We start from the raw sequence: 25553 nt of genomic DNA, 5'->3' as shown, positions 1-25553 counted from the left end.
CCTATGCAAGATCAATCTAGTCAACATTCCAGCTTGGAGAGAGAGGGGCTCACGAGTTCCCACCCTTAGCTGAGGAGCAGGTGGCTTCTGGGGGAAGGAGAGTTATAACCCATGGTAGGTCAACTGATGCGCCAGGAAATGGTCCCATACTCATGATTATAGGAACAGCATGAACTGGGTTGGGTTGGTCTCTCTCTCTCTCTCTCTCTCTCTCTCTCTCTCTCTCTCTCACACACACACACACACACACACACACACATAAACCAAAAAACAGGACCTGAAGTTGGGAAGAGGTGAAGTATGGGAAGTGGATCTAAGAGGAGTTAATATGTTCACATTATATGCATGTATGAAATTCCCAACATATTAATACAAATATTGTATTTTTAAAATGAGCTCCAATCATTTTCCAGGTGAACAGGCTGGGGTTCCCCGAGGTTAAGCACCCTGCCTTTGGATCTACATCTGGTGGCAGAGCTGGGCCAGAACCAGGAGGTCCTCGGACTGGAGCTCATGGTGGGGGCGGTCATCCTGCTTGAGCACCAGGCTTTTGAAATGTGACACCATCAAAAACGCCCAGAGATCTTCCATGCTGAAGTGAGAACAGCTTTGCATTCAGATCGGGTATCAGTTCCTTCATCTGGAAATCAAAGTATCTGAACCCAGACATCGCGACCCCTGTTCCACAAAGGGAGAAATTGGAACAAACACGGGCTTTGGACTGACTGGCTTATTCAACTGTCATGCCCGTGCAAGCTGGAATATCAGCCTGTTGCAGGGGACTGCCTGCTGGTGGGACGCCCTTGCCTGTTGGCACATTCCTTGGCGATTGTCTCCTCCTTACCTAATGTAAACCCCACAAAGGACAATGTTTGTTCCCCCTTTTTAATGCATACATGAACCTTTAATAGTGCCCATTTTAGTTTGCTTCTCTGTTTTTGTGCTAAAATACTTTGACCAAAATCAATTTAAGGAAGGAAAGGGTTTATTCGGCTTACACTTCCGGGTCATACTTCATCACTGAAGGAAGCCAGGGCAGGAACTCAAGCAGGAATTAAGGCAGAAAACATGCTTTCTGTGGGCTTGCTCACTGGGTCATGCTCAGCTCAATGTCTTCAAGGTTCATACTCACCTACCTGGAGATAGTGCCACCCACGGTGAGCTGGGCCCTCCAACATCAAGCACCAACCAGGACAGTCCTCACAAACCCAGCCATGGGTTAATACGATCTAGGCAATCCCTCAGCTGAGGTTCTGTCTAGGTTGTGCCAAGCTGTTCATAACTAATTAACATAGTACCCAACGGATAATTAACTTTAAGTGAACATGTCTTAAGAGAACAAACAAAAAAATGAGCACTCCAAGATGTCTCCATCCAGGCGTTTGGACTGGCACAGGAATCAAGTCACCTGTCTGGTTTTGATTCTGAGACCTGTACTGTATGTGCTTTGGCCAGCTCCAAGCTCTGCAGCCTCTGCCAGCCAAAGCAACCATCCTTGTACTACTTCTCAGATCCTAGGATACTACCAGTTTTTCATCACACTCCTTGCTCCATTGAAGACTGATAGCAAAGAAAACACAAGGAGGCTGCCCCTAGGAAACTGAATGCATCGTATTTTGGAAAAGCAAAAAGAATCTTCTGAGCTCTTACATGTGTGAGGAGTCTGCTGGTGGCTCACCAGGGAAGCTGGTCAGAAAGCCCCTGTAGAAGAAGGGATTGATCCACATGCCCGTGTGCATAAAAACGGTCTTCCGTACAGAGCCTGCTTCGGAGGGCTCATCCAACACCGTCCCCCAAATTAACATAGCCTCCAGACCGGTATGTCAGATCTCTTTTACATTTTTCACATTCAAAAGCACCAACATGTCTTCCTCACGACACAAGAGGGTGCTGAACTTCTGTGCTATTCTGTCCTGAGGGTGAGGTGTTCTTCCAGTCCAAACCCTGAATGAGTGGACAGAAAACCCTTCATTGTACAGAGATATTCCCATCTCCCAGAGGTCTACAGAGTCTTAATGGATTCCCAGTGGGAGCAGAGAATGCACTGCTAGTTAGCCCTTGGCTCTTGTTTTGAGAGGTTCCCAAGACCAATCTCTTACCAGATTTCACACCATTTTAGGAGGTGTTAGAAAGACATGAGGAACACGAACTTCTGCTCTGACTTGCACATGAATGCGATGGTCAAGTAAAAAGATGTCTGTGGTGCTGGCAATGTCACTAACACACCATTTGCAAGGGCTGCCTGGCAGGCTGGATATCGTTCTTCGCTTCTTATCAAATGAGCGACATCGTCGTCTAGAGCTTAAATGGGCTGATTAAGAGTTTGGAGCTGGCCATCTGCTAGCCGGAGAACAAAGACACCGATCACTCACAGTGAGGGGTGGTAGGCTGCCTCAGAAGGAGATGCAGAAATAATCCAAACGTCTTCCACTGAGGCATGCTATGGGGATATTTGCAACGCCTCTGCTTCAGCTCTTCTTTCTCCCATCCTTGTCTACTACTCAACAAAAAGCTGCGGGTCTAGAAAGACATGCCTGCAACCTCAGACCCTGAGAGACAGAGAGAAGTGTGAGTACAGGCTAGGATGCATACATAGTAAGACCCTATGTTAAAAACAGCAACGGCATAGTTGGGCACGCCTTTAATCCCAGGACGCGGGAGGCAGAGGCAGGTGGATCTCAGTGAGTTCGAGGCCAGCCTGGTCTACAAAGCGAGTTCCAGGACAGGCAAGACTCTTACAGAGAAACCCTGTCTCGAAAAACCAAACCAAAAAAACAAACAAACAAACAAACAAAAAAACTAAAAACACAACAACAACAAAAACAATGCTATATAGGGTCTAATCCACCTTATAACAATTGAGTTGGAGTAAGGAACAAACAGCAACTACAACATCAGCACCAGTCTGAGAACACCTTCTGACGGCAGGACGCTGCTTGCTGCTACCCAGGCCACTACAACCAGTGGATTCATCAAAATTCTCGCTTGTCAAACGCAGGAAAATAAAAATAACTTATGGCTTCTAGAAAATACCATGAAGGGGCAAGCAGCCTTCTCATGCAGGCAGCCCTGGGTCCTGCTCAGCCCCAGAGATAACTGGAATATACTTGGATAGTTACTGCCATGGTACCGAATGAAGTACGTGGCTTTGTGGTCTTGGAGGTTTGGGGCAGCGTTGTGAAGATCAGAGAAGGAGGAGGATGTAAGGAGGCCTAGCTTGTTCTGTCCTTGTTTCTTTGTAAACCATCATCTGCCTTTTACTTGTTCCCACACTGGTAAATACGATTCATCAATGGGTTATTAACACAGAGAGAGAACAACGTGACTGCCCCTTCTGTTGCCTGGACTCCACAAAAGTGCCAAATATTTAGGTTAGTCTGCAGGCAACAGGTTTTAAGACAGGAAGTCTCAAGAAATGTTTTGCAAATAGCTGTCATCTGAGTCAAGAGCATTGTTCCTCCAGTGAACGTGGGGATTGGAGGATTTCATCAGGGATGAATAGGTGAAGTGAGACAGAACGCTTTTCTCCTTGGGGATCTGTGTACGCTGCTAAAAGAGAAAGGCTTATGCAATGACTTTCTTCCTAAAAATTTAGAACACTTCAAAAATTCCCATTAATTCTGTTCTTTCCACAATGCTGTAGGTGGGTGGGCCTGGCGTGCGAATGTGCTGGTGGGGACATGGGAGCTCCAAGTTTTGATAGCCACTCTTAGATATTAAAAAAAAAAAGGTGAAAATGTATGGCGTACATCACCACATGTTCTCAAAAACCTGCAAATCCAGACCTTGTGCTTAGCATATTCAGTATTAGTTATCATCATGTTTATTATCTTCGTTCATGGACTTTGATTATATAGGCACTGGCAGTGAACTCTGTTTATTCCAGATTGCTTTTGAAGGTATGCATATAGTTTTTTTAAGCGAAAATATGTATATATGAATGTAATATCCTTAGAGTAATATACACGAACTGCCTTGTAGATTTCTTTGCTAGTTTAAGATCAATAGATTTCTCAATGAAATTGGGTTTCATGAGCTTTGAATTTCACTGTACTTGTTAAAGCACACAGTAAGTGTAAAATACATAGTAAACATAGGTAACAACAACAATAATACTATTTTTATGGTGAGATGATTCTATCTAAGATTGTTGAGGAGACTCTCCCTAAAACAAGAATAGAATTCTACAGAAAGAAAAATCAAGAATATTTTTTAAATTGACATCTAAAGTTTAGATAATTCAGTTTCTTTGTAAAGTTTAGTGCCGGGACAGCTGACTTAGAGATTAAGGACACTTTCTGTTCTTGCAGAGGACCCAGTTTTAGTTCCCAGCACCCACATCAGACAGCTTTCGACTGCCTATAGTTCCAGTTGTCGGTGATCTCCTCTGGCTCCTCTGGGCATCAGGCATGCTTGTGGGGCATCAGACATGCAGACACTCGCAGGAACACGTGAAATCAAATCAAATAAATCTAAGAAAATCCCTGGGAACCCAGATATAAATGAAATCCCAATTACTTGGGGGAATCTCTGAAGACTTACAAGCTGCTTATGAAGGCTGGGTTCTTCATGTGTGCACTTAGCATCCAATTAAACCCTGCTGCCTTCCTCACCTCTCAAGTCCTTATAGCAGTGATGGGGAATCCACGGTCTCAAGATGGCCCTGAGGTTTTCAAAACCCTTTTGGAGAAATGAACTAAGATGCAAGCCTCCATTCCTGAGCCAGGTTTCTGTGTATGAGCAAGCCTTACTCATTTTCTCAACAAACACAGACTGTGCCTGATTGCGAGAAATGCCCCTGAGTTTGGGAGGTGATCGCTAGAATAAGGTTCTGAATCCACATTAAAATTAATGTCTATAGAGACTCAGTGGACAAAGGCACCGAATGCCAAAGATGATGACCTCATCATCCCAAGGACCCACAAGGTACAGGACGAAAACCAGCTCCTGTGGGTTGTCCTTTGATCTTCATATGTTTACTGTGGCATGCACATTTGTGCATGCATATCCCCACACAAGCATGTACACACATGCACACACATGTGCAAAATAAATAAATAAATAAATGTCATTTAAGAATTAAAAAGTCCATAGTTATTTTTGTTATGAAAGGGATAACAGGACTGACAAGTGAATTCAAGGCATTGAGTGACTTTTGTTGTTGTTATTATTTTGTTTTGTTGTTTTTGTAAGACAGGGCTTCCCTGTGTAGCCCTGGCTGTCCTGGAACTTGCTCTGTAGACCAGCCTGGCCTCAAACTCACAGAGATCCGCCTGCCTCTGCCTCCCGGGTGCTGGGATTAAAAGCATGTGCCACCACCAGCCCGACTTAATTGACTTGTACAACACGCAGCATGTAATAATTGCTTTGTTCATTGATCTGACCCGACAACTGATCAAAGAGACTTAGAGGAGGAAAAATGTATTTCGGTTCACATTTGAGCAGCTATTCTCTAGCCTACCATGCCAGGGAAGACATGATGGCGGGGTAAAAGGCCCCTGTCTGCTTCTCAAGGGACCAGGAACCTGAGCAACAGGGGCCAGAAGAGAGGCTGGGCTCTAATTTTCAGTACCTGCCCTCAACTCCAGATCCACACTCCTCCCACTGGGTCCCATCACTTAAAAGTCTCACAGCCTCTCAAAACAGCGCCTCCTACGGGGAACCAGGCAGCTAGGGGTTACTAGCCTAGGAAGGACGTGGGAGCTGAGAATATCTGCCATAGGCCAAGGGTCAGTACCTAAGGGCCAGAGTTACCCGCACAAGCTCAGTTGTCAGGAAGTGAAAGCAGGCCAAGAGTCGGTGAGCAGGTGGCTCCCAGCTAACAGGACACCCACACGGGAGTCTGGCTCGACCATTGCAGAAGGCTCCACTCCAGAGCTGGCGCAGACCATGCCAGAGCCGAAGGTCTTGAGAGCCAGCCAGGGGCCAGGAGAAATGGAAACAACGTATCCCTGCGCCAGGGAGACGCGACTGATCGGTAGTGCTGGGTTTGTAATGGCTTGAATGTGTCGGAAGCCATCTACAGAAAAGCAAAGAAACGTCCTACAGCAGAGCAATGGCAAAACTCTTACCTTAGGAGTCTTGTTGCTCTGGAGAAACGCTGTAACTACGAATAACTTGGGAGGAAGCGATTTATTTTATCTTACAACTCTCAGGTCACACTCTGTCACCCTAGAAAGCCAGGGCCGGAAGTCTGAGGCAGGAACTGAAGTAGAAGTCACTGTGAAACGGGTCTTACTGACTTGCTTGTTCGAGACTTACTCGGTCTGCCTTCTTCTTCCTTTTTTTTTTTTTTAGATTTATTTTGCTATGCATATAGTATTCTGTCTGCATGTTTGCCTGCACACCAGAAGAGGGCACCAGATCTCATTATAGATGATTGTGAGCTACCACGTGGTTGCTGGGCATTGATCTCAGAACATCTAGAAGAACAGTCAAAGCTCTTAACCTCTGAGCCAACTCTCCAGCCCTCAGAATGCCTTCTTATAGCATCACTACTAGTGATGAGGGCTCCTCTTAGACGAACCAGCAGTCAAGAAAATGTCCCCACAGGCTTGCCCACAGACCCATCTACTGAAGGCATTTTCTCCACCCAAATTCCCTGTTCCAAAGTGACGGTAGCTTGGGTCAAGGTGACATCAAACTAGCCGGCACAGCTTTCCATGCTTGACCAGCAAGGCTTCTAGCTACTGTTGGGTTTTCAGAAGTGGAATATATATATATATATATATATATATATATATATATATATATATTCTATTCTTGTCTCTGTATGTCGAAAGCCTGTAACAGGGCATCTGAAATCCTGACAGCGTTGCCAAGATTTAGGCAGTCATATATTAGCACCTCCATTGTTGTGCTCAGCCTGTGTCACCGCCTCACCTCTGCTTCTTCCTAGAATGGGCTGGAGTTGACGCTGGAGGGGACAGGGCTGTGCACTACAGTAAGGACGGCAGAGAGTAGAACACAGGAGTCACTTCACAGACGACACATTGCTGGTCCTCCGGGCCAGTCCTTCACAGGCTTTGCTGGAGGAGTCAGATCCTGTGGAGGAAGGTGACAAAGTAGAAGGTGGGTGAGAAAGCTGACCACAGCAGGTGACAAGTGAAACTCACTGCCGGGTCTTGCAGGATGTCTGTAGAGAGACAATATGGAGTGATTACATCTCCCTTCCTGAGTTCCAAGGAAGCGCTCATCATCTGGGCCCCCTGTCCAGTTGATCAACACTCGCCCCATAGGCTTTACTCCCCCACACTTCCAGGGTGCGTCATCGGGTCCCTGCATCAGCTGTTGGAGAGGCTAGGTTCCAGTCAGCAGCTGAGGCATCTGCAACGTAAACCAGGGGCTTTAAGGACAAGTCGGTGAGTAGGTGTGGGTGGGTGGCCCTTCCCACATCCTTGCCTGCAGCTTGCAACCCTGGGATTTTGGCCAGTGGGTTCTATGGCATCATTTAGCTCCAAACCCACAGCTTCTCATATACTAAGGGCAAGATGTTCAAGTCAGTTGCTGACTTGATCATGCCCTGCAGGTATGTTAAATGAGGTTGGCATCCCAGAACCCCCTGCCTTGTAACTACAAGACAGCACAAGCCAGAGCTTAGGACTGCCTCAGCTAGAACGTAACTCATGTTGGATCTGGGATGGCTCATTATTTATGTGTTTCTAATTATACTGCAATAACCAATACCACTGAGCAATTACAGTGCAAAGTTTTTTTTATATAATTTCATGTATACATTTATTTAATACATTCTATAATTTTCTATGGTGAGCGGTTCCCTATCTCATTCAATATTCTTCAAGAGCGGTTAACACTGCCAACAGCATAATCTATAATCTGCATGCACAATCATTTATTTGGCTTTCCCACGTGAAAGAACACATTGGTTATTTGTAATTGCCTTCATACGTCAATGTCTGTCAGTCATGTTTGGCTCCTCTATGTTGTTAAAACAAACAACCCCAGATCTCAATGGTTTAAAATAACAGATTTATTTTTCACTTACATAAGGGGTTAGCAAGAGATCTCTGAACATCACCGTTGCATTGAAACCAAGGCCAACAGAACAGCTGCCATCTCAAATGTCATTGGTCACCATGCCAGAGGGAAAATATAGCTCCTAAGAAAGTCACACTGGCAATTAAATACATCCTGGAAGGGATGTGCTCTGCTTCTGAGCTGGTTGGTCAGATCTGGTTGCAAGGCCCCACACAACCACAAGGGGGCCAGGAAGGGACTGGAGCACTAAATAGGGCTTGAACAAGAATCTTTTGTTTTGCTGTATTTTCTCCAAATATTTTGTAGGAGATGCACATAGTGGACAGACATATGTAGTGGGAGTCGGCTTGTGTGTTCCTGGCTGCCCAGACTCCTGAAATAACCCCACAGAAACTATATTGTTTGCAATACTGTTTGACCAATAGCTTACGTGTATTTCTGGCCAACTCTTATATACTAAATTAACACATCTCCATTCATCTGTGTATCGCCATGTGGCTGTGGCTTACTGGCAAAGTATTGGCATGTCTGTCTCTGGCGGTGGCTCCATGTCTTCTGACTAACTCATCTGCTTTTTCCCAGCTTTTAGTTTAATTTTCCCCACCTGGCTCTGTTCTGCCCTGTTATAGGATCAAAGCAGTTTATTTATTTATTTATCTATCAATAAAAGCAACACGTATATAGAAGGACTTCCCACATCATCTCCCCTTTTTGTTTAAATAAAAGGAAGGCTTTAACTTTAACATAGTAAAATTACATATAACAAACCAGGTATTAAGCAATATTTACAATTACAATATTTATATCTACTTTTTCTTTTATTATAACTAAGGAAGACTATAATTATCTATTTTTTTAACGCTATCAAAGACCCCAGAAGGATAAATTATTATCTAAGTAAACAGGAAGTGTATTGTAAGCAACTTTCAAAACTCTAGAATTGACAGAGATACCTTGCTGCCTGGACGGTGACCCAAAGTTTTTTTTGTTGTTGTTGTTGTTTGCATCACTGGAGCATCTATCCATCTTTAGTCTACAGGCCCATGGTATCCATCAGATTTTTTCATGAAGCAGGAAATTTTAAAAACAGTTTTGCCTGATGGCAGTTTGTCAGTCACTTTTTTTATGTTCTATAGAATGTCTGGGAGACTCATGAATCAGGAATCTCAAAGGATGGTCTTACTTTCCTTAGGCAAGTTTAGCAATTATTTCTCTGTGGGTCCTGTATGTCTGGTTTATACAACATAATATCAGGCAGTCCAGGCAAGAGCAGTTTCTTACCCAAATGGCTAACAAACTCCATGAGGAGCCTCTTCAATGCTCCCTGTTTTAAGTAATTGGTACTGCCAGGAGTGGATGTATCTCATTTGTCATGAAAAGTCCTAAGTTTTTAAAACATTTTAAATGCCATATTTTGAATTAAAATATAAGTAACAAATCTTTACAGGGTACAAGACTATAAATTGCTGATTGGCCAGTAGCCAGGCAGGAAGTTTAGGCAGGGCAACCAGAACAGGAAAATTCTGGGAAGAGGAAAGGCTCAGTCTGCAGGCAACATCCAGATGCAGAGAAAGCAAGATGAGAATGCCTTGCTGATAAAAGGTACCAAGCCATGTGGTTAACACAGACAAGAATTATGGGCTAATATAAGTTATAAGAGTTAATAAGAAGCCTGAGCTAATAGGCCAACCAGTTTATGACTAATGTAGACCTCTGTGTGTTTCTTTGGTACTGAATGGCTGCAGGACCAGGTGGGACAGAAAGTCTGTCAGCAGACATACTTGCAGGTAAAACACCCATATTCATACAATATAAACAATATTAGAAGCTTTTATAGGAAAATTGTTGGGATAGACAGTAAATGGCACACCTTTAATGCCATCAGTGCACACACTGGCATTTTGTTTTGTTTTGTTTTTAAAGACAGAGTTTCTCTCTGTAGCCTTGGCTGTGCTGGAACTTGATTCACACACCAGGCTGGCAATATAACAGCAAGCCATCAACCAAACTCAAACTAAATGGAGAGAGACTTAAAGTGATCCCATTGACATCAGGAACAAGACAAGGCTGTCCATTCTCTCAACATCTATTCAATATTGCTGTGGGAGCTCCCTCAGCCAATAGCCTTTAAGATGCCACTCCACTTGGGTGTGGTCTCTTAAACTATAAATGCAGCTGTAAAGCATGCACTCACTCTCTTGTTTCCAGCTCTGCCTTCCGGCTGCTAGATTTGGTTCCTGTTTCCCACTCATGCAGGGTATTGTGATCTAGGACTGTGATCTGTGAGTCTACCCCTAAATAAATAACACTTTATTATATGTAATTCTGAACTAGTGTGGGATTATTTTATAACTTCTGCCATCATCTGATGCCTGAATGTGGGAACCAGTCCACCCTTTTTGGGATGGGTTCGCCAGCTGCATAGCACATTGTGCACTGACTTTCCTGCTAGCTGCTCCAGCCAGCACTCAGATGCAGTGGGCTGCTGTTCAGTGCTCCCCAGTTCATGACCCACACACTGCTGCTGAACACATTACACACTGGCCCAGACGCCACTGCCTGCGATCCCCATGGTACACATAGTCCGTAACTTGCGCTGACAGAAAACTTTGGGTTTTCTCTTGTCTTTGTCTCCAACTCTCAGAATTGTTTGATTGCCTTAATAACTGCTCTTAATTTGATAAACAAAGCATATTTTTCAGTGCCTAAGTAAGCAACACTGTGCCGTTGCTGCTGCCAGTGTCTCTTGCCCATGTGGCTGCAATTATGACACCTGCTGGTCAAAAACGACTATTATGCTAATTACAATTCATTGTAATGGCCTTATGATAGGTACAATATGAAAAACTACAAATATTACTGATAACAAACTATTTCAGAGTTCAATAGTTATTTTGCTTATACTATGGATGATTTTCTACAAGGCTTATGCAATTTTCCTTCTACAACCCTTTATTTGGTTCTAGGAATCTTCTTTTTTAATATTATCTCATTAAAAATGGTTTTGATAATAGGACCAAGAATGAGGCACTTTTAGAAATAATGCAGTCTTTACAGACTAATAATGAACAGCTTGTTGAGATCAATACTATGGAGAGGGATAGTATCAATTTGACAGAATTATCTGAAAGAAATTGTGCTGTTGAATTTAACAATCAGAATCTCTTGAAAAGTTATGATAGATTAATAGATAAGTTATCCCTCCAGGAAGGTAATATGCACACCATCAAAATTATGTCCAAGGATGAAACATTATCTTTACTGGACAAGTTTCATACTTTGGAATCCTCAATGAGGGCATTAGAATAGAACACTGGAAGGGAGATTCAGACTTTACAAAGGCAGTAGTAAAAAGAGTTGAAAGATTGAGGAATTTATTGAAATTGATGAGCAGGGACAGAAGGTACAAGGACAGGATTTAGCCTTATCAGTATGTGTCAGACCTGGGATGACTTACACAGAGTTTTAACTGCATATCTAGAAATTTCCTCAGAAAGACCATCTGGCACAAAGTACCCTAAGATAGTCAAAGAATATGCATGGGAACCAATACGTATGAGCAATCTAAAAGAAATTAAACAAGCAATAGTTTCTTATTGGATACATTCACATTTGGTCCAGTAAATGGTGAAAACATGGGCTTCAAGTGATAAGGTAACCCCACATAATTTTATGTGTGATTATTCAGATAATATCAATGGACCTAAAAAATAGACCTCAGCTGCTTTGGAGTGTTATTTGAGAGATGAGGCAAAATTTTAGAACAACAGGGGAAAGCAAAAGGATTTGAGAATTCCTAAATCAAATTATTGGTGAGGGTCATTACTCCAATCCTCAGTAACAGATTCGCTATGATGAACACACCTTGTCCCTATATATCACAGCAGCTATAAATGCTTGTGACAGGATTCAGAAACCAAGAAAGAGAATTGAATCATATATTAGAGTTAAACAGAGTCAGAAAAAAATCCTTTAGCTACTTCTTACAATGATTAACTGAGGCTGTACAAATAGGACCATGAAGCTAGATGAGTACTTATTGAATATTTGGCTTTTGAAAATGACAACTTAGAATGTAATAAGATCCTTGGGCCTTTAAAGGTCAGATACGCACCAATGGATGAATGAATCTTGCATACAATGAATGTTGAAATATTTGACTATAGAACTAAGGCTTGGGTAGGAGAAGTGATTTCTAGTGGTATGAGGAGACACCAAAATGCCAAATGTCTTAATTGTGGTAGAATAGGACATCTAAGAAGGGACTGTAGACAAGGAATTCTTTAGAGTAATGTCTACTCTAGAAATGGCAAGAATAAGAGAACTCAGCTTTCTATATGTAGGTGTGGCAAAGGACGACATTGGACCAATGAATGTAGGTCGACAAAAGACAGACAAGGCAACCCAATACTATCAGGAAACTACTTGGGGACCTCTCAGAGACTTACATGTCAAACAAGGTCTAGTCATTACAGTCACTGTGGAGAACATGTCTCACCAGGAAAATTAAACAATCCAGTGCCTACTGTAAAAACCCATACTGTTCTGGATGATGGAATAGACATGGAGGATGAATAAAAAAAACTCCAGAGGAAATAGGAAATGTATATTTTGGCAGATTTCTATAAATGATCAAAGACCAAAGCTAAGAGTACATATAAATGACATTGTAATTGAGGGATTACATGGCTGTGAACATGAGTATCATTACTCTAGAATCTTGGCATCCAGATTGGCCTCTTCAAGAGGTAGATATTTAATTCCTAGGAATTGGAACCCTATCTCAAGTGAAACAAAGCACAAGGTGTGTTGAATGCATAGGGATAGAAGGACAGAAAGAAAGGCTGAGGCCATATATAGCTAATATTGCAGTGAATTTTTAGGGTTATGACCTATTGCAGCAATGGAATACCCAGGTTAACATTCTTACATTCCCAAAAAGTCATGTTTCTGGGAAGGATATTATAAGTTATTATAAGCAAAGGTCACCAGCTATTCAGGCTATACAAGAACACAAAGCAACTAGCAAACCCTCAGGGATACTAACGACCTTGCCTTTAAAATGGTTAAACAATAGTCTTTAACAGAAGACAAACTGCAGGCTTTAGAACAGTTGGGCAGGAGCAACTAGATATTTGCCATTTTGAAGAATCAACCAGCCTTTGAAATTCTTCTCTATTTGTTGTTAAAAAATTCTGGAAAAGCCGGGTGGTGGTGGTGCACGCCTTTAGTCCCAGCACTCGGAAGGCAGAGGCAGGCGGATCTCTGTGAGTTCGAGGCCAGCCTGGTCTACAAGAGCTAGTTCCAGGACAGGAACCAAAAGCTACGGAGAAACCCTGTCTCGAAAAATCAAAAAAAAAAAAATTCTGGAAAATGGAGAGTGGTGACAGATCTAAGAGCTGTTAACAAGGTTATTCAACCTATGGGCCCCCTACAATCTGGAATTCCTCTGCTTTCTCTATTACCAAAAGTTTGGCCTCTTATATTTATTGATTTAAAAGATTGTTTCTTTATTATACCTTTACAAGAAAAGGTCAGAGAAAAATTTGCTTTCACAGTGCCTACTTATAATAATTCTCAGCTTACTAGAAGATACTAGTGGACTGTCCTCCCACAGGGAATCCTCAATATCCCCACCCTATGTCAATACTTTGTAAGTCAGTCATTGGAAATAATAAGCAAGCAATTTCCTAAATCTATAATTTACCATTACATGGATGACATTTTGTTATCTGACTCAAATGCAGATACTTTAGAAAGAATGTTTGAAGAAGTAAAGAAAGTTTTGCCTAAATGGGGATTTTAAATTGCTCCTGAAAAAAAAATGCAAAGAAGATATTTTGTCAATTACTTAGGTTACAAAATAGGTTGCAGAAAAAGAACACAAAAGGCACAAGTTAGGAGAGATCAATTGCAGACTCTTAATTACTATCAAAGATTGTTAGGAGCTGTTTCCAGTCCATGAGCAGCTGTTGGAATAACACCTGTTCTAATAAATCATTTAAACAAAACTTTAGATAATGACAAAGACTTAAATAGTCCCAGGGAATTAACAGCTGAAGCAGAAAAAGAATTGACTGTCGTTGAGGAGAAATCTACACATGTAATAGAGTGAATCCAAATCTTAATTGTATTCTAGTCATATTGCCTTCCAGAATTTCCCCTACAGGAATTTTAATGCAGAGGGAAGATATTATCTTAAAATGAATCTTTTATCCACATAAGCCAAGTAAAAATTAAAAACTTAGTGAAAAATCTCTGAATTGATTATAAAAGGAAAATTGAGACTTTGTCAACAAGCAAGAGTAGACCCAGCAGAGATTATAGTGCCTTTCACTACTGATGAAATTAAAAATTATGGGAAGACAATGAACCATGGCAAAGAGCTTGTGCTAATTTGGGGGGAGAAATTAATAGCAAATGGCAGAACTAGAAAAAAATCATCCTGAGTGAGGTAACTAAGACCCTGAAAGACAAATATAAGTGGCTTTTAGACATAAAGCAAAGGACAATCAGCCTACAGTTCACAACCCCTAGACAACAAAGAAGACCCTAAGAAAAGCATATACGAATCTACCTAGGAAGGAGAAAAAGCCTAGATACTCTGAGTAAACTGGAAGCAAGATGGGGTGAAGGGAAGAGTGAAACAGGAGATGGGGGAAAGGAAGCAGAGTGGGGGGAAATGTATAACTCAATTAAAAACAATAAATAAAATTAAATTTAGAAAACTTACAAAAATCAGTAGCCCATCTATATACAAATGACAAATGGACTAAGAAAGAAGTCAAGGAAGAAATAACACCATTCGCAATAGCCTCAGGTAATAAAAAAAATATCTTGGGATAACTCTAACCAAGCAAGTACAAAAGTTGTGTGATCAAAACTTCAAGTCTTTGAAAAAAGAAATTGGAGAAGATATCAGAAGCTGGAAAGATCTCCTATGCTCATGGGTCATAGGATTAACATAGTAAAAATGATCATCTTACCAAAAGTAATCTGCAGATTCAATTCTATCACTATCAAAATTCCAACACAATTCTTTACAGACATTGAAGGTACAATTCTCAATTTCACATGGAAAAACGAAAAACTCAAGCCAGCTAACACAATTCTTAACAACAAAAGCATTGCTGGAGGTCTCACCATTCCCAATGTTAAGTTGTACTATAGAGCTATGGTAACAAAAACTGCATATAAAAAAGAAGACTTCTCAGCCATATAGAGGAGTAACGGGAAACCCCCAGTCTTTAAAGGCCTGTTGCACTGATTGGTCGATGGTGCCTTAGTTATTTTTTGTGGTAGTGATAAAACACCACAACCGAAGTGACTTATGGGAGGAAGGGCTGACTTTGGTGGCCTACAGTTCCAGAAAAGGAGCCTATAACAGTGGAGGGGAGGCATGGCAGCAGGCAGCTGGAGCAAGAGGCTGAGAGATCCTACCCTCCACTGCCAACACAAAGTGGGTAGCAAACTGAAAATGGGGTGAGCATGTAAACTTTCAAATCCTGCCCACAATGACCTGCTCCCACTAGCAAGGCTCTACTTTTAAAAGTCCACAACCTTCCCAAACAGTGTCACCAACCAGGGACCAGGTTTTGAAATGTGAGCAATATGGGAGACACTGTTCATTCAACCACTACAGATAGACCTGTTTCTTTAGAAATGTCTGCAAAAAAAAAAAAAAAAAAGTGTGTGTGTGTGGGAAAAGACCCAACCTCTCAGATACACTAAAAATATACAAATATACTTCAATTCATTACTAGCAACTTGGACTCAGAAAAGGAAATATAACTTTAGACATATCCATATATAAATTCCGGAAAATATGTCACATATATGTATATGAATGTCTACGATGAAGCCAGTAAGATTTAATTAAAGCTATGCATAATGGTTGAACAGATTACCCTTGGTCTCCTGGTATGAACAGCATTTGCTAAGACACTATGACCTGCTGCAACAGAAAATATTCAAAACTTTTACTAGGAAAAGTTTGTTTCTCACTAGCTAGAAGTCCAAAATGGGTTTTCTCGCGTTTCTTCCTTCTGAGTACAGAGAGGGATCCAGCTCTCATTTTCCAGCTGCCCTTCATTCTCCATTAGGTTTCCGGGTCACCGGGCTCCTGTGTGCTGAACCTGTGTGTGTGGAGAAACACGGGCTTATGTGTAGGAGGTTCGCAGTGCTCAGGTCTGCATGTGGGGTATGTTGTTTCTGCCCACCACTCCAAGGCTAGAACTCACGTTCAGGACCACATGAAACTGCAGTCAGTTTGGGAATAGAGCCCAGCTGAGCTGGGCATGGTGGTGCTCATCCTTGATCTCAGCACTCATGGAGTGGAGGCAGGTTGATCTCTGTGAGCTTCAGGCCAACAGTAGAGATCTTCTCCTTATTGACTTCATAGACCTCAGCCAAACAACAACTGCAACAACAACGACAACAAAAGATACACGTTGGGGCTGGGGATATCCCTGAGCTGCAGATGACTTGCCTAGCACTCACAAAGTCCCAGGCTCAGTCCCCAGTACTGAAACAGACTAGGTTGGCGATGGAGGAGGGTTATCTGTCTATCTGTTGCTTTCATTGATTAATTAATAAAGAAAACTGCTTGGCCTGATAGGTTAGAACATAGGTGGGTAGAGTAGACAGAACAGAATGTTGGGAAGAAGGGAAGTGAGTTAGTCACCATGATTTTCTGACTCGAGATGGGTGTAGGCTAGAATCCTTCCTGGTAAGCCACCACCTCGTGGTGCTACACTCATTAATAGATATGGGTTAATCAAGATGTGAGAGTTAGCCAATAAGAGACTAGAACTAATGGGCCAGGCAGTATTTAAAAGAATACAGTTTCCATGTAATTATTTCGTAAAGCTAGCTGGTGGCCGGGAGCCGGGTGGTGGGAAGCGGCCCGCCACTCCATCAACAGGTTGGAAAGATGGAAGCACAGTTAAGAGCACTTCCTGTTCTTTCCGAAGACCTGGGTTTGGCTCCCAAAATCATGTGGTGCACAATTGCAACTCCCCAAGGGATCAGACATCCTGCTGCCTCTGAAGGCACCAGAATGCACATGGCAGACACAAAGTCACAAGGACACAGATACATACAAATCAATAAAAAGAGTTCTTAAGACAAACAAATAGAAACATGGTGCACATGCTGAATTAATCTCCACTCTTTTGAGCTATTAAAACCTTAAAAATTGTTCCTGCATTAAGTGCTGGCAAATAATGATGAGAGTTAGGCCTTGCCTGGCTGATTTTATCCACCACCTAGTGGGGGACCATTTTCTTTTGCATATGAACCATGTATAATTTGGTAATATTTGTATAAGGAGAATACAAAGTTAGTTATTAAATTAAATATTTATGGAGAATGAACAAAATATACATTTGAACATGACAAGTATCACAAAGTAACATTATAACATCGTATTTTAAAATAATAAATACATAGCTTCATTATTCCCCCTCCTATAAATGTACAGCTTTATTTTCCATAGGTAATAGGAAGAAGAACCAGTTTTCAAATATGACTTACCAGAATGTTCTTCCTTGTGAGAAGTGGATACATGCCCCCATCCCTTATCCAGAAGCTATCACCAACTGATAGTCACGTGTAAATAAAAAATTGTTTTTTTATGAGTGAGTCTCACTGGGGAAACAAGTCACTCTTAAGGGTAGCCTGCATGCTAAACAGTGGATGGCTACCAAAAATGAACTCAATGCCATCTTTTGCCGATCTTTTTTCTCATAATGTTACACCAGGGAGTTCTGTTTTGTTTTGTTTCCCCCACCTTACAGGTTTTTGTGTACATATTATGACTTTCAGCTTGGGTTTTTATGGAATTCCTTTGTGTGCGAATATGTGTGTCCCTGCACTGATATGCATCTTTTGAGCTATCCTTTGAATCTTTTTCTTCTTTGGTTGTTTATTCATATTCTAATTTGTTCAATTTTATTTGCCCTATTTTATTTATTAGGTTCCTGTTTGTTTTCTAAGGAGAGACAGGACCTCTGTGGGTCTGGATGGAAGGGGAGGTCAGGAGAAAAAGAAAATGTTTTTCTTTGTGATTGGTAGTTTTTAAAACTTCTTCAGATTTCAGGCTTATAAGAAATATTAACAGGTGACTGTGTAAGGTTATTGTGGAATTTTAGAATATATAAGCTGAGGTTTAGGTGTAAGTGGAGGCTGCTCGTTCTTCTCTGGCCACCCAGACCAGAAATAATCACACAGAAACTGTATTAATTAAAACACTGCTTGCTTGCCTATGAGCTCAGGCTTCTTATTAACTAACTCCTACATCTTGAATTAACCCATTCCTATTTTTTTTGTATTTTACCATGAGTTTTGTGGCTTACCAGTAAGGTTCTGGAGTGTCTGTCTTCTTCCGCAGCTACATGGCATCTCCTTGATTCTGCCTACTCTCTCTCTACATCTCTGTTCTGCCCCGTCATAGTCCCAAGCATCTTCTTTATTCATTAACCAATAAAAACAACACACACACAGAAGGACTTCCCACACCATTTAAGGACAATGCAAGTGATTTTTGCGGTGATTGGTATTCCATCTGTGAACTGACGTCACTCTTCAGTTCTGCGATGGCTAAAGAAACTCCATTTTACTCTAGGCATTCATCTTGGTGCTCACCAGCCTTTTGTTTCTGACTCCAGTTCCTGGAAGATAAGTTCCCAGTATCCCTGACTCAGTAACCCCTCACACACCTGAGAATATACAGCCATGATTATCTACTTGTTATGTTATGACTAACTGCTTTTATTTTGCTTCTGTAATGTGCTTACGCAGATACCCAGAGGTTGTTTTGAGTCACTTTAACACTTAAACTTGGCAGAACAGAGCAGTTTTTGCTTGCTTATGTAGATGTTGAAGGTCTTCTTGTGGTTTTCGCCTTTAAAAAACCCTTCTGTATCCCCCTCCTTCGCGGCAATCTCAAATCTGGCTCAGAGATCGTTCATCCTGCTAACAGTCAATCAATACATCTTTTAATTATAATGGGATTGAGTCTATGATCTTTTTCCAAGGGCTCACAAACTTTGTAACAGTAAGGATCCCTTCCTGTACATTGCATGGCTTATCTCAGGGCCCCCAGAACTTAAACTTCCTCGCTTTCATGGTAAGTCCTTTTCTGCACCAGATCCATGTCTCTCGTCACAACCTGCAGAGGTCCAACCAATTGCTAGCAGACTGTTCTGAGGAAAGCTCCCGTTTCTGCATGACTGAGTCTCAGGGTATTGCCTGCTCTGCCAGATTCTTGATCACTGTGCATCTCACGTGTGAGGGCAGAGCGTGGTCAGACCCTCACACGTTGCTATGGAGACCATCACTGTTTTCTGAAAGCTAGGTTCAGAAAATGGTTCGGACATAGCTTCGACCTCTGCCCCAGGGTCTCTTTGATGCCCCACTGCCCTCCACTGGTTAGTCAAATCCCAGTGGCAGGCCTAGACTCCCACCTCCCAGTAGCACTGGCTGACCAGACTTCCCAGGCTGGTCACTGGATCTGATTACAGAAGAAGGTGGGACTGCCGTAGGTAAATAACAGGTGCCCTTTTGTCCCTTAAGGTCGAGCCTGGGTTGGGCTTGGAATGAAAATACTTCAAATGTCTTTGTGAAAAACAATTAGTGCCGTCCTGAGTGCGTGTCTGGCTGTAGTCTGAGTCTCAGGAAAATCAGTTGTAGGGAGCACAAGTTTAAAAAGTAAAATAATGGAGAAATGGATGAAAACTAGGAAGAAATCAAAACCCTCCAAATGAGAGATGCAACAAGCTGAAGAGTAACGTTAGAGAGAGGGACTAGAGGGCCGCTCAGTGGGTAATGTGCTCGCTGTAAAAACGTAATGGCCTGAGCTAGGAAGTCCAGATGTGCATGGTGCAGTGCAGATGCCCAGATACACATCAGGGAACATGTCTGCAACCCCAGCGCTGGGGAGAGTCGAGGGGAGACAGAGACTAGCAGACCTGAGGAGCTGGATGGTCAGCCAGTCTAGCTCAAATGGCAAGCTCCAGGTTTAGTAGGAGACCTTAGTTTAAACATAATAATAATCAAAAGGAACCAAGAAAACAAAACAAAAACTGAAACAACAGCAACAGGAAGTAAAGTGGAGATCCACAGAGGAAGACATCCAGCTTCCACCGCTGGCCTCCACATGCACACAGCACCCATGGGTGCATATGACTCCACACATAGGAGCACATGTATGTACATATGGCACGGGGGCACACACATAGGAAAGATCTGACCAACAGTGGATAAAATAAGGTCTGTATGCAATGAGTGTGAGAAATGAGTTCTGTTTGAAACCGTGTTTGGGCCCAAACGAATGAAGGCATGAATTAATTTTAAAAAAATCACATAACCACATCTTGTGGTTTATTTTGCCCACCATTTGTTTTAAGGTAGGTGTTTCTGGATTAGCAAAGCAGTCAGTATGAGAACCTGAAAAAGAACATTGTGTGATTGAAGGAACTCAAGGGCTGATTGCAAATCCCAGGATTATAAATGAAAGTAGCATTATTCCCTGAAACCTCTAAGAAGTAAATTTGATTTAAAAAAATCATCTGATGTATGTGTAACCATCATCTGCAAATAAAATAACTAGAATGAAGTGATTGGGCGAACTTTCCTTACTCTCCTGATATCTTGGGACCATGTAAACACCATACATACTTTTTTATAGCAGGCCTGCAATTAAATAATGTGATTTCAAAGAACTTAATATTGTTTATTTTATTGGACAATGGAGACAAGTTTCGCCTTCCGGAGTCATTTAATGTAAAAAAAAAAAAATCAATGTCAAGGTTTGAGTCTCTAAGTATTAAGAGCATGGTTTTTACTTTGCGTCAATGTGGGAGAGCATTTTAATATCACTTTTAGAAAAGACAGACAGGAACAGATCGATCTTCCAAAACAATCCATGGAGACAAGTATCACATTATAAACCATTCATAGGCGGGGCACTGCAGAAACAGGGATTTGGATTCACCTCTCTCGTTACAGCGTGAGCCACAGAGGGCATCTTTTTTATTGACAGGGAAACCTGGAAAAGTATGTAGAGTTTTCTGTACCTTTCCTGGGCCTTAAGTCAGCTGTGGTGGTGCATGCCGGTATCTTAGCTTGCACTCAGGAAACAGAGGCAGGAGGACCACCACAAGTTTGAGGGCAGCCTTGCCTACCTAACAAGCCCTGGCTATTCAGGGCCACATATAGAGAACCTGTCTCAGAACATAATGAACATTTCTCAGGTACCAATAACAAAGGTTTTTTTTTTTCTGCTACTTTGTACATTTTCATCTTCTTAGTAAAAGATTATCCATCAAAGGATGGAAAGCTTTTCAGAAGTGAGAGACTTAAGTGTTCTGACCTAGTATTTCCCCTCTGTATTAACGTTCTCCTTATCCTTGTAACACAGCGATCCCTTCTAGAGGGCTGGGAAGTTGAGGTTTGAGACAAAGCAAACTTGAATAACAAAGAAGAGTAAATGAATCATTTTTCAAACATAATTGCCAGATAAAAGTAGTGATGTGCTATCATTGTGTCGCAGATTCTGTGATGCAGAAGGGCCCCGACTTATCAAACACCAAGCTGACCTGAAGGTGGGGTTGACAGATGAATTACCTGACCCAGATCAAAGCGTTTCACTGCAAAGGGGACCTTGTCACATCCAGCCCTTCAATTGCTCGCTTCCTGAAAGTGAACCAGAAGGCATCCTGCTGCAGTCACCTTCTGAACTGAACCTTCTCTGTAACTCCTTTGTCCCCGGGCTCCAGTCCTCCGTGATTCCCAGTACTTGGTATTTGTCCTTCTTTCATGAGGGGATGAAAAAGTTGCTAGCTGTTTCTTTTTTTTTCTTCTTCTTGATCTCTGCTCTATTTAAGCAAGCAGAATGCATGACTATTTCAGCCTGGAATTTGGGGGTAAATTTCATTTAGATGGTGGGCGTCTCTCTTCTACTCCTTTTCTCTGTTTCCACTTGGCATTGTATTTATTAACATGTTAACTATCAGCCTGTTGGCAGCATAGGAGTGCCAGCTGACCCCAATTCAAGGGGTTGTACTTGGCGTGTACTGGAATAACACATCCCTCGAGTCTTTCTCTTTGGCCGAATTGGCGTGTGTTGGATCATTACCATTGTTTTTCAAAGTAAATGGGACATCTTTGTTCACCAACAGGGCCGTGGGTGGGAGGAGTCCAACAAGGATGAGAAGAGGGGCTGGGTTTGTGAGCCCAAGGAGGTGAGGCCTGAAGGTCACTGAGTCACAGAAGTAACATGTTGAAATGACTGAATTTGCCAGGCCATATCAATGAGAAAGCTCAGCTTTAGGTTTAGGTACTAATGTAAGTCACTCTGTCTTATATGTGTGCTCATCCCCCTGCTCCTGCTGAGACCAGCAGACAGGCAGGGTTGGGTCTGCTACTTTTGTTTTCTATTTTGGAACCCTTCCATCCCTGTAGCCTTTCTCCCCACTATTGCTAGTTTTTCTAACTCTTTTTTTTTCTTTTTGAAAGGTACATCCCTTCTACAATGACTCAAGTCGAGTACTCTTTTGAGACGTCTTCTGGGTCTCCAGGGGGGGAAAAAAATCATACTTCCTGGTCCAACAAATATTGAAAATGTGGGTCCCTCCCACCCCCACCTCTCCATTGTCCTGACTCTAGATGCCATCACCATAGAACTTGCCCCAGCCCTCTGGCCTTAATAATTCTCCAAGTAGGAAATAGTCCCCTTCTTAATGTCTCACATGATTCTAAACTCCAGGCCTGCACCTGAGGTTCTTCTGTGAACTCACGTGATGTCATGCTCTGGGCTCATGGGGACCCTGAGGTCCAGGTCTCTTATCTGAGAAACCACCTAGCTGAAGATGAAGACGCTGTGCACTCCACATGCCCAACGTCTGGTCTCTGGGGAGTTCTCTCGTGGGCGCCGACTGGAGAATGCACTAAACCCTCTTGGTCTGCCCCACAGTCCAGAACGCCCACTCCTCCGTCCTGTGTGTGTGTGTGTGGGGGGGGGGGGTTACGTGAGCAGAAAGATCTAGTTCTGCTCTCTATACATGGGTCACCCATTTAACACACCGTCGAGACCTTTCCAGGGCCTCCAACAAAGCCAGAAGGAAAAAATGGAATTGTCTCTTTCCCAAACTTGTAAGGCACCTTGTGGGGACTTGAAGCCATTGTGGGGGCTGTGGAAGATGGATTGGCATTACTCTGCCAGGGTCAAGATGACAAGAGCCGAGGTTCCGCATAGGAGTTCTAACGGACGCAGGTCAGTCCACAGTAAGAGGAAATGGTTGCGGCTGGGGTTAGGCGGCAGTCCGGGCACAGGAATCCTAGAGAATGCACGTTCATGCCCGTACCTGATGGCTCCCTGGTGTAGGTGTATAAAAACACAAGTCAGGTGACAGGGGTCCCTGGAACACCACTGGGGTTCATAGAGTGCATAGAGTAAAATTCAAAGTCTGGTGCCAACTTGAGGCTTTTTAAATCCCCCATCCTGTGAGATTTCAGAGACATACTGATTCGCTTTCCCAAGCAGAAAATCAGTCTCTCGGGCTTGTAACTAACGTTTCTTTCTTTAAGTGACATAAGAAGGACTTTACAAGTCCCCTAGCATCAACCCTGCATTAGTAAATTAAAAAGAGTTAGCGACTTCGGTGTCTATCCTACTCAAATTGAGCAGAAAATTGAGTAATTACTTGTTTGCTTAATTTACACAAACAATTATCTTAACAGTCCACTTTGTTTTGGTTTTGTGAATCCAATTCCTGTCTGGCTTCAATAGGATGTCTGTTTAGGTTCAGATTATTTGGAAGAGGCTTTTTTGATGGGGCAGTATTGATTTAGCTCTTTTGCTATCAAAACACTGATGTATTTAAAATGACCCAGGGTAAAAACATATTCTATCAGACTTACAGCTTTAAAAAATTTTGTTAGGGGCCAGTAAGTTGGCTTAGCAGGTAAAGGTGTCTACAGCCAAGTTTGATGACATGAGTTCAAGGCTCAGAATCCTCAAGGCAGGAAAGATAGACCCAGCCTCTATAAGTTGTCTTCTGACCGTCACACATGTGTCGTGGAACTTGTGGGCACATGTGTGCACAAACCACATAGACACACAAAATAAATACATGTGAAAAAATTAAAATTGTGTTATATGTAGACTAGCTAATCCCGTCCTTATTCTCACATTCTTCCCATTTATAAAGTGAAATTTTTCTTTAAAGATAGCAAGAAAAAAAATTTTAAACATCAAAACTTAGGAGGGAAAGAGTAAGGATGTAGGAAAAAAAATCCCAAGAATAAACCACCTCAATTATTAATAATTTTGGAATTCTTTGTATTTACTCTCCGTGTCTTTCATATCATGCATCTAGATTCCATTAATTCCCTAGCCCTTCAGATCCACCCTTTGCCCTTGCAAGTGCCCTCCAATAATAAAATAAAATAAAATAAAATTTAAGAGAGAAAAAGGAGAAAAGGAAGACTTTTGTCATGGAAGCTGCAATGTGACACAGTGTGTCACACAGTAAACTCATTTATCTATGTATCTTTACTTGCAAGTGTTCACTGCAAAGAGTCTGGTTCGAGGCCTCTTGTTTCTGCTACACTATTAATGCTGGGTCCTCACTGAGACTCCTCTTGGATATCCTGTTGCTGCCCTGTGTTATGGACATCCGGCAGCTTTGGGTCTACAGGACTGGCCCCTTCATGCACTCCAGCAAGTCATAGATAGGGTGGATGTTGGGGTGAATCAACTCATAACCTTGGTTCTGAGCCTGGGCTGCTAGTTTCACGGTTGGTCAGTCCACCAGCTCTCTCTTGTCCTCCCTGGTCCTCACCACCAGGCTGAGCTCTCCAGCACTCTCCTGGCTAGTTCACCCCTTGCCATGATGAACAAGCAGAGGGGTCAGTTCTGCTTTCACACCCCCAGGGGCTACTCTCCCAAAACTACACCTTCAGGGTCAACTCTACTGAAATCACCTTGATTATAATGCTATTTTCTTATCACCCTCATCGGTGTAAAATTTGGGGGATAGCTTTGGTGGTTTTTGTGGGATATTGCTGGGTAATATGATTACCTAAGCCTGATTACTGTATATCAATACCTAGATTATTAAAATATATAGAATATTTCTATATATATTAATAAATATTTCAGAAGATAAAGCACAATGATGTGTATAATGCACATGCACATGAAATATGTAATTATATCAGACACAAAGTACAGTGTTGCTGAATATTTGTTTAACTATGCAGAGATGTATTGTATTTGTTTAATTATGTAAATATGTGTTGTTGTTTTTACCTTGACTGCCTAAGGCACTTGATTGGTCTAAGAAAAAGTTAAACAGCCAATAGTGAGGGAGGAGGTATAGGTGGAACTTCGGGCCAGGGACAGTAAGTATCAGGAGGAATTTAGGCTAAGGGAAGAAAGAAAAGGAGACAGCAGGGAGACAGCCAGGGGCCAGTCAGCCGGATGCAGATGAGGCAGGAAAGTAACACAGACAGAAGGAATGAAAGGTAAAAAGTCCCATGGCAAAAAGTAA

This window comes from Microtus oregoni, unplaced genomic scaffold, assembly GCF_018167655.1.
Source record: "Microtus oregoni isolate MIOR12 unplaced genomic scaffold, Mior012 000036F_ref0000092, whole genome shotgun sequence".
Lineage (NCBI taxonomy): Eukaryota > Metazoa > Chordata > Mammalia > Rodentia > Cricetidae > Microtus > Microtus oregoni.
Note: the sequence above shows the minus strand (reverse complement) of the source record.